Raw genomic sequence first — 16,670 nt, 5'->3', positions numbered from 1 at the left:
CTGTTTTTGACGACAGAGGCCTTCTGCCTGCCCACAGCCATGTTTGACTCACATCGAGCTGAACAGCTCACGGGTGTGACTTATTAGTGAGAAGCCATCATAACTCTGGCAAAGAAGGAGCTGTCCTTTCTCTGCAGTAAAAGACACCAGCCTCAGTTCCCCTTGCACATAACGCCTAGGTTTTTTTTCTAAGTGCCCATTTGTGTTTGTATGCGTGTGTAAGGAAGACTGAATTTAAACCTCTACATTTTTGTAATCGCTTACATGAAGCAAGAATCTCCTTATTTGGAACAAATAATTATCCCAAGTACAAAAACTTAATCTATTCCTTCTGTCAACCTGGACCTAAAAGAAAAACAAATTGAGCAATTTTGTACTTTCATAAAATATAAAGTCTGTGATAACTCTGGAAATAGGGGAATTCGATTTCCCGTGTTTTACCCCCAGTGAGAGAGAACACAACCAATCACGATAAACGAGGCAGAGTGTGTGGAATTTTCTCACATGTATTGACAGTTGTTGTTGCTGTAGAAGCACATTATGCACTCAATATGATCAGAAACTTGTTGACATCCCTGCCAACCACCTCAAAAAGTTGGAGACTTTAAAAAGTGCAAGAAACTTGATGTTGGGCAGGTTTAAAATGTAACAACTTTCTATTACTTTCATAAAAGCATTTGTTTCTCAGTTTATATTTTGAAACTGAAGAACTTCTGTTTCTCATTGGAAAAGTTAATATTTTCAGTTCAAGTTGTATTAATGGATTTTCAATAAATGTCTGGCTTCCACAGTTGTCACACAGACAGCAGCCATGTTGTCACTTAGTTTGTTTATTCAAACTTTGAAAAAATTTGATTTATAATGTATTCACATTAATGCTGTCTCTAAGTTAAACTTAGTACTGAGGTAGTTTTTATGTTTATAAGAAACGTTAATTAAAGACCATGTAAGTTGCAGACACAATAATTGTGCAAAACATTCTTGCTTAACAGAATGTTGATGAAAGACAAAGTTGGAGACACACCAACTGTGCACCAGTAACTTGCTGACAACCAATGAGTTGTAAATAAGAAAGTATACTTGCAAGTACAAAAAGGTCACTAACTGCTTGAGGAGGTGACATGTTAGAACAATCCTGTCACCTCAATTCTCATTCCCAGTGCTTGTGAAGGTAATCCACCAATTCCCAGTCACTCAAATCCTCTGACAATACTTTCAGTACTCACAAGTCTCAACAAAGGTACTCCTCTCCAAGACATGCTGACACTAAAGCAGCAACCAATCTCTCAAAGTTCAAGGACTCCCTACCAACTCTCCGACAACACCTTTCGTCGTCTTTCCATATTTTGCCTCAAGGTACTGACAAACCTCATGTCATGTTGCAAGATCCCTTTCCAATACAACCAGGTTCAGAATAGTTCTGAACAGTTCTTTTCAAATTTTCTGTCCACCTAACTTACAATGTTTAAACACAATTTTCAATCAGAAATCATCTGGACCCTCAAGTTCAAAAGGTTACCTTGCAAAACAAGCAATGTATAAATCCACTTCACCAGACCACTCAAATGTAAGAAACCTGTAAGGAAGCGGGGTAAGCGTGCTGGCCTGCTAGTAAGACAGACTATGCCTTCCCTAACAAATGTACAAACTCTGGAGAATAAGATGGACGAACTCATTCACTGCTCAGCTTCCAGCGTGAACTGCGGGACTGCTGCGCACTCTGCTTCACAGAAACCTGGCTCAACCTATCCATTCCCAACTGCCCACTTCAGGCTGGTGGATTTGCCATGCATTGTATGGACCGCACAGCATCCTCGACTAAGACAAAGGGTAAATGGGTTTGCTTTTTAATCAACAACTTGTGATGCATGGTCATTGCAACCTTGGGCAGTCATTGCTCCTCAAAACTTGAACTCCTCACCATCAAGTGCTGCCCCTTCTATCAATCACTGCTACACTAACTGCTGTGTACGTACCACCACAAGCAAAGGTTGAGGAAGCTCTGGATGTGCTATACTCCACCATGAACACCCTGGAGATGGAACACCCCGAGGTCCTGTTTATCGTGACTAGCAACTTCAATCAAGCCAATCTAAGGAAGATGTTGCCCAAGTATCACAGAACATTACCTGCCCTACCAAGGGCCCAAACATTTTAGATCACGGCTACACGACCATAAAGGATGCCTACCACTCCATCCCCCATTTTGGGAACTCTGACCAGAATGCCGTGTTTCTTCTCCTGGCTGACAGGCACAAGCTCAAGCAGGAGACTCCCTCGCAGATACAGTTCCATTGCTGGTCAGAGGAGGCAGAGGATCAACTCCAGTGCTGTCGGGAATTGGCTGATTGGGCCACGTTCAATACAGTCCGCAGATACCTTGAACAAGCATGCCACCACGATCACAGACTTAATCAGTAAGTGTGTGGAGGACTGCATACCGAGGAAATCAGTCAATCTGGCTATTCCCCAACAGGAAACCCTGCATGAACCAGGACATACTGAACTTGCTAAAAACCAGGCGTGAGACCTTCAGATCAGGAGACCCACTCAAACATAAGGAATCCAAGTCTGACCTTCACAGAGCCATTAAGACAGGCAAGGACCAATACCAATCCAAACTAGAGACCTGGACAGACACCTGGCAACTATGGACTGAATGACATCACAGGTTCTAAAAAAGAGACAGTACAAGACAGCAGACAATGACTTATCTCTCCCAGATCGTCTTAACGTCTTCTATGCTCACTTTGAGCAGAATTTCGGCGGAAAAGTAACATATTCTGACAAGTCCTGACGCAACTATCCCAACAGTCACTGCATCAGAGGTCAGATCAATTTTCCTTCATGTGAATCCAAGGAAAGCGATGGGACCAGATGTAGTACCAAGCTGTGCACTCGGAGCATGCGCAGATCAACTGGCAGAGGTCTTCTCGGATATCTTCAATCTCTCCCTGCAGCAGGCCACTGTCCCTGCCTGTTTTAAGAGGGCCGACATCATCCCTGTGCCTAAAGTGGCTCATGCAGCATGTCTCAATGACAACGACCCTGTGGCCCTAACTGCTATGGTCAAGTGCTTTGAAAGGCTGGTCATGGCATCAATCATGATCAGCCTCCCCAGTACTCTTGACTCACTCAAGTTTACATATCAGACCAACAAATCCATGTCAGATGGCATATCACTTGCCATTCACTCCTCCCTAGAACATCTTAACACCAAGAACAGCGATATAAGAATCCTACTCATACATTACAGTTCAGCCTTTAACACTACAATCCCCTCGAGACGGATTACTAAATTTAGTGATCTCAGACTAAGTCCCACTCTCTGCAACGGGATCATCATTTTCCTGACCCACAGGCCACAATCAGTGAAGACTGGAGATAATATTTCATTGTCACTGACACTCAGCACTGCAGCCCCCCAGGGGTGCATACTCAGCCCCTACTGTACTCACTGTGTACCTATGACTGCGTCGCCAAATACCACACTAATGCCATTTTCAAGTTTGCTGATGACACTATCATAGTCGGGTGAATCTCTGATGGCGATGAAACAGACTACAGACGAAGGTAGAAGACTTGGAAAAATGCTGCACTGAGAACAACCTCTCTCTCAATGCCGCAAAACCAAGGAACTCACTATTGACTTTCGGCGCAATGTAACATGTACTCATGTTACCCTCCCACACACATTAAAAGCAGAGGTGGAACAAGTGGAGAGAGTGTCCAGCTCCTGGGAGTGGTCATGCACAGCAAGCTTTCCTGGACTCTTCATGTGGATGCACTGGTTACCAAGGCTCAAAACCGTCTCCTCTTCTTCAGGCAGCTGGGGAAATTTGGCATGATGGCGAATACCCTTGTCAACCTTTATAGGTGCACCGAGTGCATTCTGTCTGAATGTATCACTAGCTGGTATGGCAACTGCACCATTCACGATCAGAGACGGTTACAGAGCGTGGTGAACTCTGCCCAGACAATCACAAATGCTAACCTCCCATCTGCAGAACCTATCAGGCCCGCTGTCAAGGAAAGGCTGCCAGCGTTCTCAAAGATCCATCCTACCCTGGCAATGTTTTTCCACAACCTCTACCACTGGGGAGAAAGTACAGATGCCTGAACACGCACCAGCCAGTTTCGCAACAGTTTCTATCCTACTGTTGTTAGAATACTGAATGGACTCTCAAACACTGAACATTAGCCTGTACTTGGACTTTTGTTTTTGCCACTGTTTACCTATTATTTGCCATCTATGCTACTGAACTATGTGATCTGCCTGTACTGCTCGCAAGACAAAGCTTTTCACTGTGCCTCGGTACACATGACAATAAATTCAATTCAATTCAAATAAAAAAGAATCAACATTCAACACTGCAAGAATACTACTTTTAATTAATTTAACTGAAGATTCTCACATTTCATAAAAATTCAATTTAAAAATTTACAGTTTGATTCCTGGCTTTTCATTAGTTGCATTCCCCTGTAATGGCAGGTTCTGTAACATTCAAGTAGAGAAATGAAAAATTTCCAGATTTAAGACAGAGTGGATTAAAATTAGCTACCCACAAGCAAAAGGAAAAGGAACTAAACTGACAATTCTGAAGAAAGTTTTTTAGTGTTTGAAAGCAATGCAAGATTCTGAAAATGTGAACATTTAACCAGTATAGTATTTAGTGGTCTTCACCACATTAAAATACTCAAACTGAACACACATGTTGAAATAAGATATGCAACTTTTGGGACCGCAGGACATCAGAAGTTTCCTATAACCCCAATATTTTTAAAATTACATTTAAAAAGTTGAAGAAATGAAAGGAGATGCATTACATAATTCAGTAGCAATATCATAATGAGATACTTAGAAAAATCTAATTTTGCTAAAAAGATCAAAGGCAAATAGTTAAGTGAAAATGAATTTAAATTTGCATTTCTATAGAGCCTTTCAAGATAACATGCCCCCCTTTTGGGGGGCACGTTGGCACAGTGGTTAGCACTGCTGCCTCACAGCACCAGGGACCTGGGTTCAATTCCCGACTCAGGCGACTGACTGTGTGGAGTTTGCACGTTCTCCCTGTGTCTGCGTGGGTTTCCTCCGGGTGCTCCGGTTTCCTCCCACAGTCCAAAGATGTGCGGGTCAGGTGTATTGGCCATGCTAAATTGCCCATAGTGTTAGGTAGGGGGTAAATGTAGGGGAATGGGTGGATTGCGCTTCGGCGGGTCGGTGTGGACTTGTTGGGCCGAAGGGCCTGTTTCCACACTAAGTAATCTAATCTAATATCAGAGTGCCACAAAGCATTTAAAGTAATGTAACTATCTTTCATAAAAACTATTACAATGTAGGAAAGGCAGCAACTAAACTTGCAATTAGAATTTACAAATATCAATGTTCTATCAGCTGTACAATCTCCATTGAGGTGTTGGGATAAAACATTGGCGAGGATTAGCTCTTCAAAGATGGCACATCCAATGCAAGAGAAGTTGCTCACTATTACAGTGGGATCAGCTCAGATTTTAAGCTCAAACCTCTGGCATAGGACTCAAACTGACAATTTGCTAATTTGGCAGCCTCAAGTGTTACCACTCAGTCACAGCCAGCATGAAGTTTTAAACTATTAATTTCATTTGTCACAGTTGGTACCGAATTTAATCTTTCATTGCTAATACTTCGTTACAGCCACAAGATGAGCATAAACAGTTTCCCCAAAAACAAACTTGACATTTTCTCTTGGAAATTGGAGTTTCACCCTCCTTCAATCCGGAATTACGGAATCAGATGTATCACTCTTGCTTCCTAGCTGATCTGGTGTTTCCCAGTTGTTAAATTTTTCATAATAACACATTGCAAGTACATTATTGATTACGACCCCAAATATACTTGACCTGTACCTTTATCAAATTAGTTTGTGAACAAGTCATTCAGCACATTGAACTTGTCCAGGATTCTGTTCTCAGGCTTGCTGTTCTCAAGGCCTGTAATCACTTGTATTTTTACCAACACTTATCCTTCAGCACACATTTTTCCTTTCCTCTTACACTTCACGGCAGCATAAGATCTCCCATAGCTGTTGAGTACTTAATTCCAATTTTGTTCTTTTAGCTGGAAGTTTTCAAGTCATTTTATTGATATTAGAAACAATTTCTATGCATTTTGTTTCTGACACCACTGTCTTCCTGTTTTAGATTAGATTACTTACAGTGTGGAAACAGGCCTTTCGGCCCAACAAGTCCACACCGACCCGCCGAAGCGCAACTCACCCATACCCCTACATTTACCCCTTACCTAACACTACGGGCAATTTAGCACAGCCAATTCACCTGACCTGCACATCTTTGGACTGTGGGAGGAAACCGGAGCACCCGGAGGAAACCCACGCAGACACGGGGAGAACGTGCAAACTCCACACAGTCAGTCGCCTGAGTCGAGAATTGAACCCGGGTCTCAGGCGCTGTGAGGCAGCAGTGCTAACCACTGTGCCACCGTGCCGCCCTCTAAACATCTGTTCTTAAACATCTTTAAATTCATCTTATACTACCAAATCTGACAGGTGACATTATCTTTTTCTCATCTAATAAAAGCACCATCTCTCACAAGGTGAGGAAATTTGGAAACCCAAGTTCACCATTTCATTCACTCCTGACCTGTTGGAAATTAAAGCTTTTTCCAGTTATTTTATTTCAGACAAAAAGAGTTACAACTCAGACTCTTCATTTTCATGTAGTCATTCACTGGAATTGAGCAGAGGGCAATATTTAGTATTTCAGTGTATAGCTCATTGACCTGGGGCTGGATGGCTGGTTTGTGTCTTGCAGAAAAGTTGATGACATATGTTTTTTATTGGCATGCTTGCATTACTTATTGACATGTCATTGCCTACTTTAGGATGATGGAATTGATAGAAGCTAATCTTGGATTTTCAGCGTCACTTTAGTCAGGGAGACAATAGTTTGGATCAGACTAACTGTTGCGAATCTGAATTTTCATGGGGAGATTGAAGTTTTTGAACCAAGTGGTTTGCACCAAAATTCCACCAATATATCCAAGCCTGCTTGATCTTTTATTTCTAGACAGAAGTCAGTGGTCACTTGCTTGCATTCTTCTACAAGCTGAAGATATTTCAACCACATTTAGGTGTGAAGAATGCTGCACTCTGCTGAAGTTCACAAGTTTTCATACTCACAAAAAGCTACTCGGCTTTATAAGTTTATTTTTCTCTTGCACCCCTTTGGCACACAAACACAAACAAAGCCTTGCTGTTAATGTCTCCTTGGTCAAGTCTTGCTTGGTTATAGGTTCTTATTTATTATTTCAATTCTTGCAGCATTTTACTCAACCGTGACAAGAGAATATATTTCTGTTTGAGTACAGTGTTAATCTCACTAAGTTGTGAGAAATATTTTCATCAAACTCAATTGAGGATCATCATATGTAAATTTTGCCACATGCCAGATCAGAGTTTTACAATCTCGTTGATCTCTTCTGAACTTAAATACATGCTTGATGCAAAAATGGTAGCCTTGTGCAATTTAATTAACTCAGCTAAAAATGTTTAACAAAGTTAAGCATTTTAGTCACTGCCTCGTCCTCAAACTTGTGGACCGAGCTGGGAGTTTTTGTTGCAAACGTTTCGTCCCCTTTTTAGGTGACATCCTCAGTGCTTGGGAGCCTCCTGTGAAGCGCTTCTGTGCTGATTCCTCCTGCATTTATAGTGGTTTGAATCTGCCGCTTCCGGTTGTCAGTTGCTGTCCGCTGCAGTGGCCGGTATATAGGGTCTAGCTCGATGTATCTGTTGATGGAATTCCCTGGCTGTTCTCTGTTTGGCTTGCCCTATAATAGTGGTGTTGTCCCAATCGAATTCATGTTGTTTGTCATCTGAGTGTATGGCTACTAGGGATAGCTGGTCGTGTTGTTTCGTGGCTAGTTGGTGTTCATGGATGCGGGTTGTTAACTGTCTTCCTGTTTGTCCTACATAGGACACTACATAGGACAAACAGGAAGACAGCTAACAACCCACATCCATGAACACCAACTAGCCACGAAACAACACAACCAGTTATCCCTAGTAGCCATACACTCAGATGACAAACAACATGAATTCGATTGGGACAACGCCACTATTATAGGGCAGGCCAAACAGAGAACAGCCAGAGAATTCCTAGAAACATGGCACTTATCCACGAATTCTATCAACAGACACATCGACTTAGACCCTATATACCGGCCAGTGCAGCGGACAGCAACTGACAACCGGAAGCGGCAGATTCAAACCACTATAAATGCCGGAGGAATCAGCACAGAAGCGCTTCACAGAAGGCTCCCAAGCACTGAGGATGTCACCTAGAAAGGGGACGAAACGTTTGCAACAAAAACTCCCAGCTCGGCGAACAGAACCACAACAACGGATGGAGATTCGCTATGAACTCATTGAATGACTTGAGGGTTTGAATGGCAAACTCTTGTGCCAATATCCTGATAATTGTAACATTATAATGACCAAGAACACACCTGTGCTACATTTTCAGAGCCGTCAGTACACTTCTAGTCCAAACAAACAATCTCTAAAAACGGTTTACCTAATATGTCCATCACATCATAAAGCATGTTGGGGGACATACTTTGCACAAATAAGGTGGTTACGGTAGGAGATTTTAACTTACTGAACATAGACTGGGACTGCCATAGTGTTAAGGGTTTAGATGGAGAGGAATTTGTAAAGTGTGTACAAGACAATTTTCTGATTTGGTGTATGGATGTACCCACTAGTGAAGGTGCAAAACTTGACCCACTGTTGGGAAGTAAGGCAGGCAGGTGACTGAGGTGTCAGTGGGGGAGCACTTTGGGGCCAGCGATCATAATTCTATTAGATTTAAAATAGTGATGGAAAAGGATAGACCAGATCTATCAGTTGAAGTTCTAAATTGGAGAAAGGCCAATTTTGACTGTGTTAGGCAAAAATTTTCAAAAAATGATTGGGGGCAGATGTTCGCAGGTAAAAGGTCGGCTGGAAAATGGGTAGCCTTCAGAAACGAGATAACGAGAATTCAGAGGAAGTGTATTCCTGTTAGGGTGAAAGGAAAGGCTGGTAGGCATAGGGAATGCTGGATGACTAAAGAAAAAGAAGGAAGCATTTGTCAGGTATAGACAGGATAGATAGAGTGAATCCTTAGAGTACAAAGGACAGTAGGAGTATACTTAAGGGGGAAATCAGGAGGGCAAAAAGGGGGCATGAAATAGTGTTGGCAAATAGAGTTAAGGAGAATCCAAAAGGGCTTTTACAAATATGTTAAGGACAAAAGAGTAACTAGGGAGAGAGTAGGGCCCCTCAAAGATCAGCAAGGCGGCCTTTGTGTGGAGCCGCAGAACATGGGGGAGATACTAAACGAGTATTTTGCATCAGTATTTACTGTGGAAAAGGATATGGAAGATATAGAAAGTAGCAAAATAGATAGTGACACGTTGCAAAATGTCCATATTATAGAGGAGGAAGTACTGGATGTCTTGAAACGCATAAAGGTGAATAAATCCCAGGACCTGATCAGGTGTACCATAGAACTCTGTGAGAAGCTAGAGAAGTGATTGCCGGGCCTCTTCCTGAGATATTTGTATCATCGATAATCACAGGTGAGGGGTCAGAAGACTGGAGGTTGGCTAACGGTGCCACTGTTTAAGGGTGGTAAGGACAAGCCAGGGAACTATAGACCAGTGAGCCTGACATCGATGGTGGGCAAGTTGTTGGAGGGAATCCTGAAGGACAGGATATACACATATTTGGAAAGGCAAGGTCTGTTGAGAGTTGGTCAACACGGCTTTGGGCATGGGAAATCATGTCTCACAACCTTGATTGAGTTTTTTGAAGAAGTAACAAAGAGGATTGATGAGGGCAGAGCAGTAGATGTGATCTATATGGACTTCAGTAAGGCGTTCGACAAGGTTCCCCATGGGAGACTGGTTAACAAGGTTAGATCTCACGGAATAAAGGAAGAACTAGCCATCTGGATACAGAATTGGCTCAAAAGGTAGAAGACAGAAGGTGGTGGTGGAGGGTTATTTTTCAGACTGGAGGCCTGAGACCAGTGGAGTGCAACAAGGATTGGTGCTGGGTCCTCTACTTTTCGACATTTACATAAATGATTTGGATGCGAGCATAAGAGATACAGTTAGTAAGTTTGCAGATGACACCAAAATTGGAGGTGGAGTGGACAGCAAAGAAGGTTACCTCAGGTTACAACAGGATCTTGATCAGATGGGCCAATGGACTGAGAAGTGGCAGATGGAGTTTAATTCAGATAAATGAGAGGTGCTGCATTTTGGGAAAGCAAATCTTAGCAGGACTTATACACTTAATGGTATGGTCCTAGGAAGTGTTGCTGAACAAAGAGACCTTGGAGTGCAGGTTCATAGTTCCTTGAAAGTGGAGTCACAGGTAGATAGGATAGTGAAGAAGGCGTTTGGTATGCTTTCTTTTATTGGTCAGAGTATTGAGTACAGGAGTTGAGAGGTAATATTGCAGCTGTACAGGACATTGGTTCGACAACTGTTGGAATACTGTGTGCAATTCTTGTCTCCTTCCTATCGGAAAAGATGTTGTAAAGCTTGAAAGGGTTCAGAAAAGATTTCCAATGATGTTGCCAAAGTTGGAGAATTTAAGCTATGGGGAGAGGCTGAACAGGCTGGGGCTGTCTTCCCTGGAGCATCGGAGGCTGAGGGGTGACCTTATAGAGGTTTACAAAATTATGAGGGGCATGGATAGGTTAAATGGGACAAAGTCTTTTTCCTGGGAGTGGGGGAGTCCAGAACTAGAGGGCATTGGTTTAGAGTGAGAGGGGAAAGATATAAAAGGGACCTAAGGGGCAGATTTTTCACGCAGAGGGCGGTACATGTATGGAATGAGCTGCTGGAGGAAGTGGAGGAGGCTGGTACAATTGCAACATTTAAGAGGCATTTAGATGGGTATATGAATAGGAAGGGTTTGGAGGGATATGGGCCAGGTGCTGGCAAGTGGGATGAGATTGGGTTGGGATATCTGGTCAGCCTGGACGGGTTGGAGCAAAGGGCCTGTTTCCATGCTGTACATCTCTATGACTCTATGATCTGGATTTTTCTTTTGTTTATTCGAATATAAATACATCGTTTTTCAAATCATTAAAATTGATGCAAAATGTGACAACAATCTATAATTAACACAACTTGTAATTATAACAATTACTTTATTGAATCTCAGAAGAGAGCAAGAACATATTCAGTTTGTTGATTTTTCTAATATTGAAGAGGTGCAGAACCCAAGTTGGAAAGATGTCACTTGAATACTTGTTCATCCTACTACTTCCTTCGAATAGTAATATTTCTCACTTTATTTAAAATATAAATTTAAAGGTTACAACAGATGATGCTTCTAAATTTACAGATAAAAATTTAGTTTTGTTACGCAAATCTAAGTTGCAATGTATACTCCACATCTTGAAATTTGGAATTTTGGTGTGTAATGTCAAAGGATATAGAATTCTGAACAGTAAATAGAACTTGTCCTATTGACCTGTGCACATGGATACATTATAACTGTACAAAAGCAAAATACTGCAGATGTTGGGGATCTGAAATAAGAAAATACTGGAAAAACTCAGGTTTGGCAGCATCTATGAAGAGATATAGTTGAACATTGGGCTCTTATTCAGAACTTATACATCTATTCTACCTGAACTGGCTAAGACTCCGATACAATTATAAATGATGTAAACAGAGACATCATTTTGGAGAAAAGGAGAAAAAAAATCAAATAACGCTGCAGTGCTTTGAATGCCCAAGAAATAAAAAATGGACTTTTCTTGATCCTACTATCTCCCTCCCCATCACATGGTTTGGACACCAGGCTTAAGATATTTTCAAACATCCTGAAAAGATAGAACATTTGCCCAAGTGGAGAAAGGAACTAGAAGGAAATTCTTGAGTATACCTTCGCACCTCATGGTCATGGCAACTCTTGGTGTCTTTGATGATTGCAGCAACTAGAAAAAGCAGTACAGGTCATAAAGCAACATAAATTAAGTGGATACCTATCCATTTCGATATCCAGAAATAAGTAGCTTCTACTTTCATAAGTCCCTGCACGAGAATCACCGCATCCTCCTTTAACTGGGTCATCCAGCTTCAGAAATCAAAATAAGACATACCACTCAATCCAGTGGACGAGCAGTAAACGGAAAGAATCGTACAGATACCACGTTAAAGTACCGATTAAAACTAAACCCCTGTATCTGCTAAAATTAAGAGAGCCTTGTCCTGAGTTGCCGACATAAATCGGCCTTAGGCCAAGTCCCCGCAAAAAGTTGATGCCATAACTACGACATTACACATGACAAACTGCTGCCTCAAAATAACCTCAAATTTAAAACTGGAAAGATTGATTAAGCAAGCACAACACGTCAGAAAAGAGAAAAGAAAAGTATGTTATCCAAACAGTTTTCGTAAAGACACATTTTCCAAGCAATCAACTGATGCTCAAGGGATAACAGGCACAAGCCGTAACGGCACAGTGACGCTTTAGGCCTGACTTTAAGGAAAACTTTAACATTTAACATCAGAGGCTTCTTTAGGAATCCTACCTTGCAGCCGAGAGTTAACCGAAGAAATGAAACCGTTTCTTAGAGGCAGAAATAATTGACTTTGGATACGGAAAAAGAAATAAAAACACTTTAAAAGAAGCAATGTTTCGTTTCTTTAATCAGTCATTCTACCTTGGTCAGGGCATTTGCCGCAGCTGCGACACAAAACGCGCCCAAAGCATGCTGGAAGTTGTAGTCCCTTCGCGTTAAGGCACTACGCATGCGCCGAGCGTGGAAAACCCCGCCTCCGCGCGCTGAGGACATTGCCCGCTGCCATGATTGACAGCTGCGGCTGGAGAGCGTCTGGGGCGCGCGTGTTTGCTCAGGAGACTTGTGGATGGGGTGAACTAAAAGTGAGCACACTGAGTGTTGGTTAGCCTTTCCCACTTATCATATTATGGATATTGGAAATCTGCAGTTTAAGAAAAGCGTTTGGAGAAACTCAGATGGTCTGGCAGCGAAGCTCAGCGCAGACTGGGAGAACAACATCTCATTTTCCGCTTTGGAGTTCAATAATTTTAGGGTCTGATGTGCCCCTTTGTCCTCGCCCCCAATCCCAAACACCAGGCTTATTATCACGTCGTCGGCCGTTACACACCACCTATTTATTTTATTAAGCAGTACAAAATGCAGTTGACAATAAACAGAACACAAAAAAAAACTATTTATTGGGGAAAGGGCAACAAAGCCAAACCCAACTGTTCAACTAGTTTTCAGGGAAATGGCGACAAACCTCAAATGCCACTTTCATTTTATCAGACCACCTATTTATTTATTTTTATTTTATTAAATAATGCACAGTATACAAAACAGTTTACATTAACAGCTGTATACAGAGAAACAGCAATTTTACAAAGGAGAGGAATGGCAAAGCCAGGCCCAAAACCCTACCATTCAACCAGTTTTCAGGGAAATGAGGAACCTCAAATCCCCACACCACCTATTTATTGAGGTACTAATTGTTTCTGTAAACAGCTATTCACTCTCCGAGCCAGATTATTATCAAGTCCTTCCTCTCTCCAACTCGTCCTCTCTGGGCTTTATTCACACTGATCATGCACTGCTTACCCCCTGCCTATCCTTTGCGTATGAACCAACATTTTCCTAACTACTTATTTCTAAGGAAGGGTCACCAGACATTAACTCTGATTTGTCTTCACAGATGCTGCGAGGCCTGCTGAGCTTTTCCAGCATCTTTTTTCGTAGCAGCATCTATGTCAGGTATGATGTCCGTTTGAAACACTGGCTGAAGTTGCTGTGAAGGTTTCTCCTCCTCTCACCCAAAAGGTGATAACTGACAGGTTAAACAACTAGCAGTCGTCTCTGAAATGAGAGAGAGCAACACTATGGTTTGATACAATTAAGGTGACTTTCCTCAGATCTTTTACACTTGAACAGCCCCTTTCACGACCCCTGAAATATTCTCGACAATGAAGTACAGTATTTGTTCTTTTTATGTGTTGTCACCTGATGTAATTTCGGAAACATGGCAGCCAAATTCTACACAGCAAGCTGCCACAAACAGTTAATGACAACATAATTTGTTTTACTGATACTGATTGAGGGATTCGTTGACCATGGTCTGTGGGTTTGACTCTCCAGAACCTTCCACACTTGTTTTAAATACTTTCATATGACCTACACCTCTGCTGCAGTTGCTAAAGAAGGCAGCTTAGCACCACTTCCTTAGGCTCTGACATCCCATGAAAGAATTTTAAAAACCTCCCCTTTTATTTTGTGGGCTTTAACTTTGCTGCCAATGTGTTATGTGACACATTGTGACTCATGAACCAACATGACCTGAATTATCTTTGCAATTGGAGATATTGCAGTGCTTTTACAGCAATGTCCTTTGTTGTGTAACTATAAATAGAAAGCTATGATGAGCATGTGTTTTTCAGACTGGAAGAAGATTTACAGTAGCATTCTCTGATACAAGATCACTGCTTTTCCTGATTTACCTTAATGATCTAGACTTTGGTGTGCATGGCACAATTTCAAAATTTGTAGATAGCACAAGACTTGGAAATGGTGTGAAATTTTTAATTGTTCACAGGATGTGGCTGTTCCTGACTCAGTCACCATTCATTGCTTCATCCACATTTCCTTGAAGAAGTTGTGCACTGCCATCTTGCATTCCTTGAAGTTAGGATTGGAGTTCCAGGATTTTGATTCAGTGACAGTTAAGTAATGATAAAATAGTATCAAGTCAGGATGATATATACTTGGAGGGGAACTTAAAGGTGTGGTGTTCACACCTACTGCCCTCATGATTACAGAAATTAAGTTTAGAAGTTTGAAGGTAAAACCTAATCTATGTAATCTGAACAGCATTTTGAGTGCAAAACAAGAGTCACTGCAATTGTATGAAATGTTGAGGATGAAAAAGAACCATCATGTCCTGTACATACTACAAATAAGAACCTACACTTCATATTGCTTCTCTACAACCCCTTAGCAATCCCTTTGTCTTTCGTCCTGTGACAAACTTCTCATCAGCTTATCCACTCCCTTTTTCCCCTAATGCATAAAATGATCACTTTTCCAGCTACCTTCAGTTCTGAAGAAGTCATAGTGAACTCAATTTCTGATGAAGGGGTTCTGCCTGAAACGTTGTCTCTCCTGCTCCTCGGATGCTGCCTGACCAGCTGTACTTTACCACCACTATTCTTCGACTCTGATCACCACCATCTGCACTTTCTCCCTCAATATTAACTCTGTTTCTCTTTCCACAGATGTTGCCAGATTTGATGATATTATCCAACATCTTATATTTTATTTCTCTTGTAATATGTGGGTACAATTGGCTAGATGTAAACCACACTCCAATGTTCCTAACCCCTGTATTCTATTTATACAGTAGATTTTACTTTGGTCATGATAAGAGATACTTGTGTAAAATTATTGTGCAAAATCTGGAAAGTATTTAGCATGAGAAATCATTGTTTTTGTTGATTGTGACTACTGTCATAAATAGGGACTTTAGGACTCAGACAGTCTATGTTTAACTGCTGAAATTGTGTACTAAAAATACTCTGTCTATTTTGAATGTATGGTATAAAAATTCTGTGGTATTTTTTACTCACAGTTTGTAGATATCAAGCTGAAAATCTGAAGATTATTGTCATGGTAATAAATGATACACTTTTCAGAAGTTATAACCTCAGAACTGGACAAACTAATAGATTTTTCTATTTTCTGCGTTATGTTTTTTCAAATTACAGGAAGCACAACTTCTCATACATGGCCTTTTTTGATGTAGCTGAGCTTCATATATCAATAGAGATGAGAATACAATATTTGTATGAGAAATTCAGATTTCGTTTCAGCGGCCCACCAAACCCTTACTCTTTGACATTTGCTCAGATTAAATACTACATTTATGTATATCAGAATTACTGTACATCACCAGAATATCAAAGTTGTGACATAACTTTGTATATGAGTAGGTGTTATGTATAGGTACGTTATTTCCAGCAAGAAGTTTCACCACACCCCTCATAAGGTTGCAAATTGTTGTTGCTCATCCTCTATAACCCAAAATCCGTGAAATGTAATAGTTGTTTGCTCTGACAATTAAATACTGGAAAGGGTTACTTAGAAAACAAGATTTCCTCAACTTGACCCAAAAAAGATCTATAGATCCTTTCCTTCAACCACCAAAAGCTCTCTTACAGACTGAGTTTTCGAAACTCAGTAATAATACATATTGCTGTCACTGATACATTTAAACTGGTACAGTGTTTACTATCACCTGCTGTCAGCTCAGATGCTGAACACTCTCATAAGATAAACTTCATTTTGCTTTAAGAATCCTGGAAAAGTAAACATCTTTGAAGTACAGATTTTTATACTTTCTACAACTCATATGCAGCAAAATGATTAATCACCCAAATTGGGTGTGGTGCTTCAATTTGTCTTTATAACGAAGTAGTCATTTTGGTTAAATCTTGCCACACCTTTGTATTGGTTCGACTGAGTCCAGTCTGTAATACAGTCCAGATCTGCTGACTCCATACTGCAACTGGTAGATTTGGTATAGGACATGTCACTGTAGCTTTAGTATGGTTCTT

The 16,670-nt window shown here is 41.2% G+C and overlaps 1 protein-coding gene across 1 annotated transcript in view; it reads right to left on the bottom strand.

The window, feature by feature from the left end:
* The window catches only part of chuk (component of inhibitor of nuclear factor kappa B kinase complex), a 98,564-nt gene extending 85,824 nt beyond the window's left edge, over positions 1 to 12,740 (bottom strand). Inside the window, exon 1 of the mRNA XM_060854429.1 lies at positions 12,598 to 12,740. The gene's annotated coding sequence lies outside the window, so the exon portion shown is untranslated. The remainder of the gene's footprint in view (positions 1 to 12,597) is intronic.
* Positions 12,741 to 16,670: the final 3,930 nt, after the last annotated feature.

This window comes from Hemiscyllium ocellatum, chromosome 43 (genome assembly GCF_020745735.1).
Source record: "Hemiscyllium ocellatum isolate sHemOce1 chromosome 43, sHemOce1.pat.X.cur, whole genome shotgun sequence".
Lineage (NCBI taxonomy): Eukaryota > Metazoa > Chordata > Chondrichthyes > Orectolobiformes > Hemiscylliidae > Hemiscyllium > Hemiscyllium ocellatum.
The sequence above is the reverse complement of the archived record's forward strand: the minus strand, read 5'-3'. Positions and strand labels throughout refer to the sequence as shown.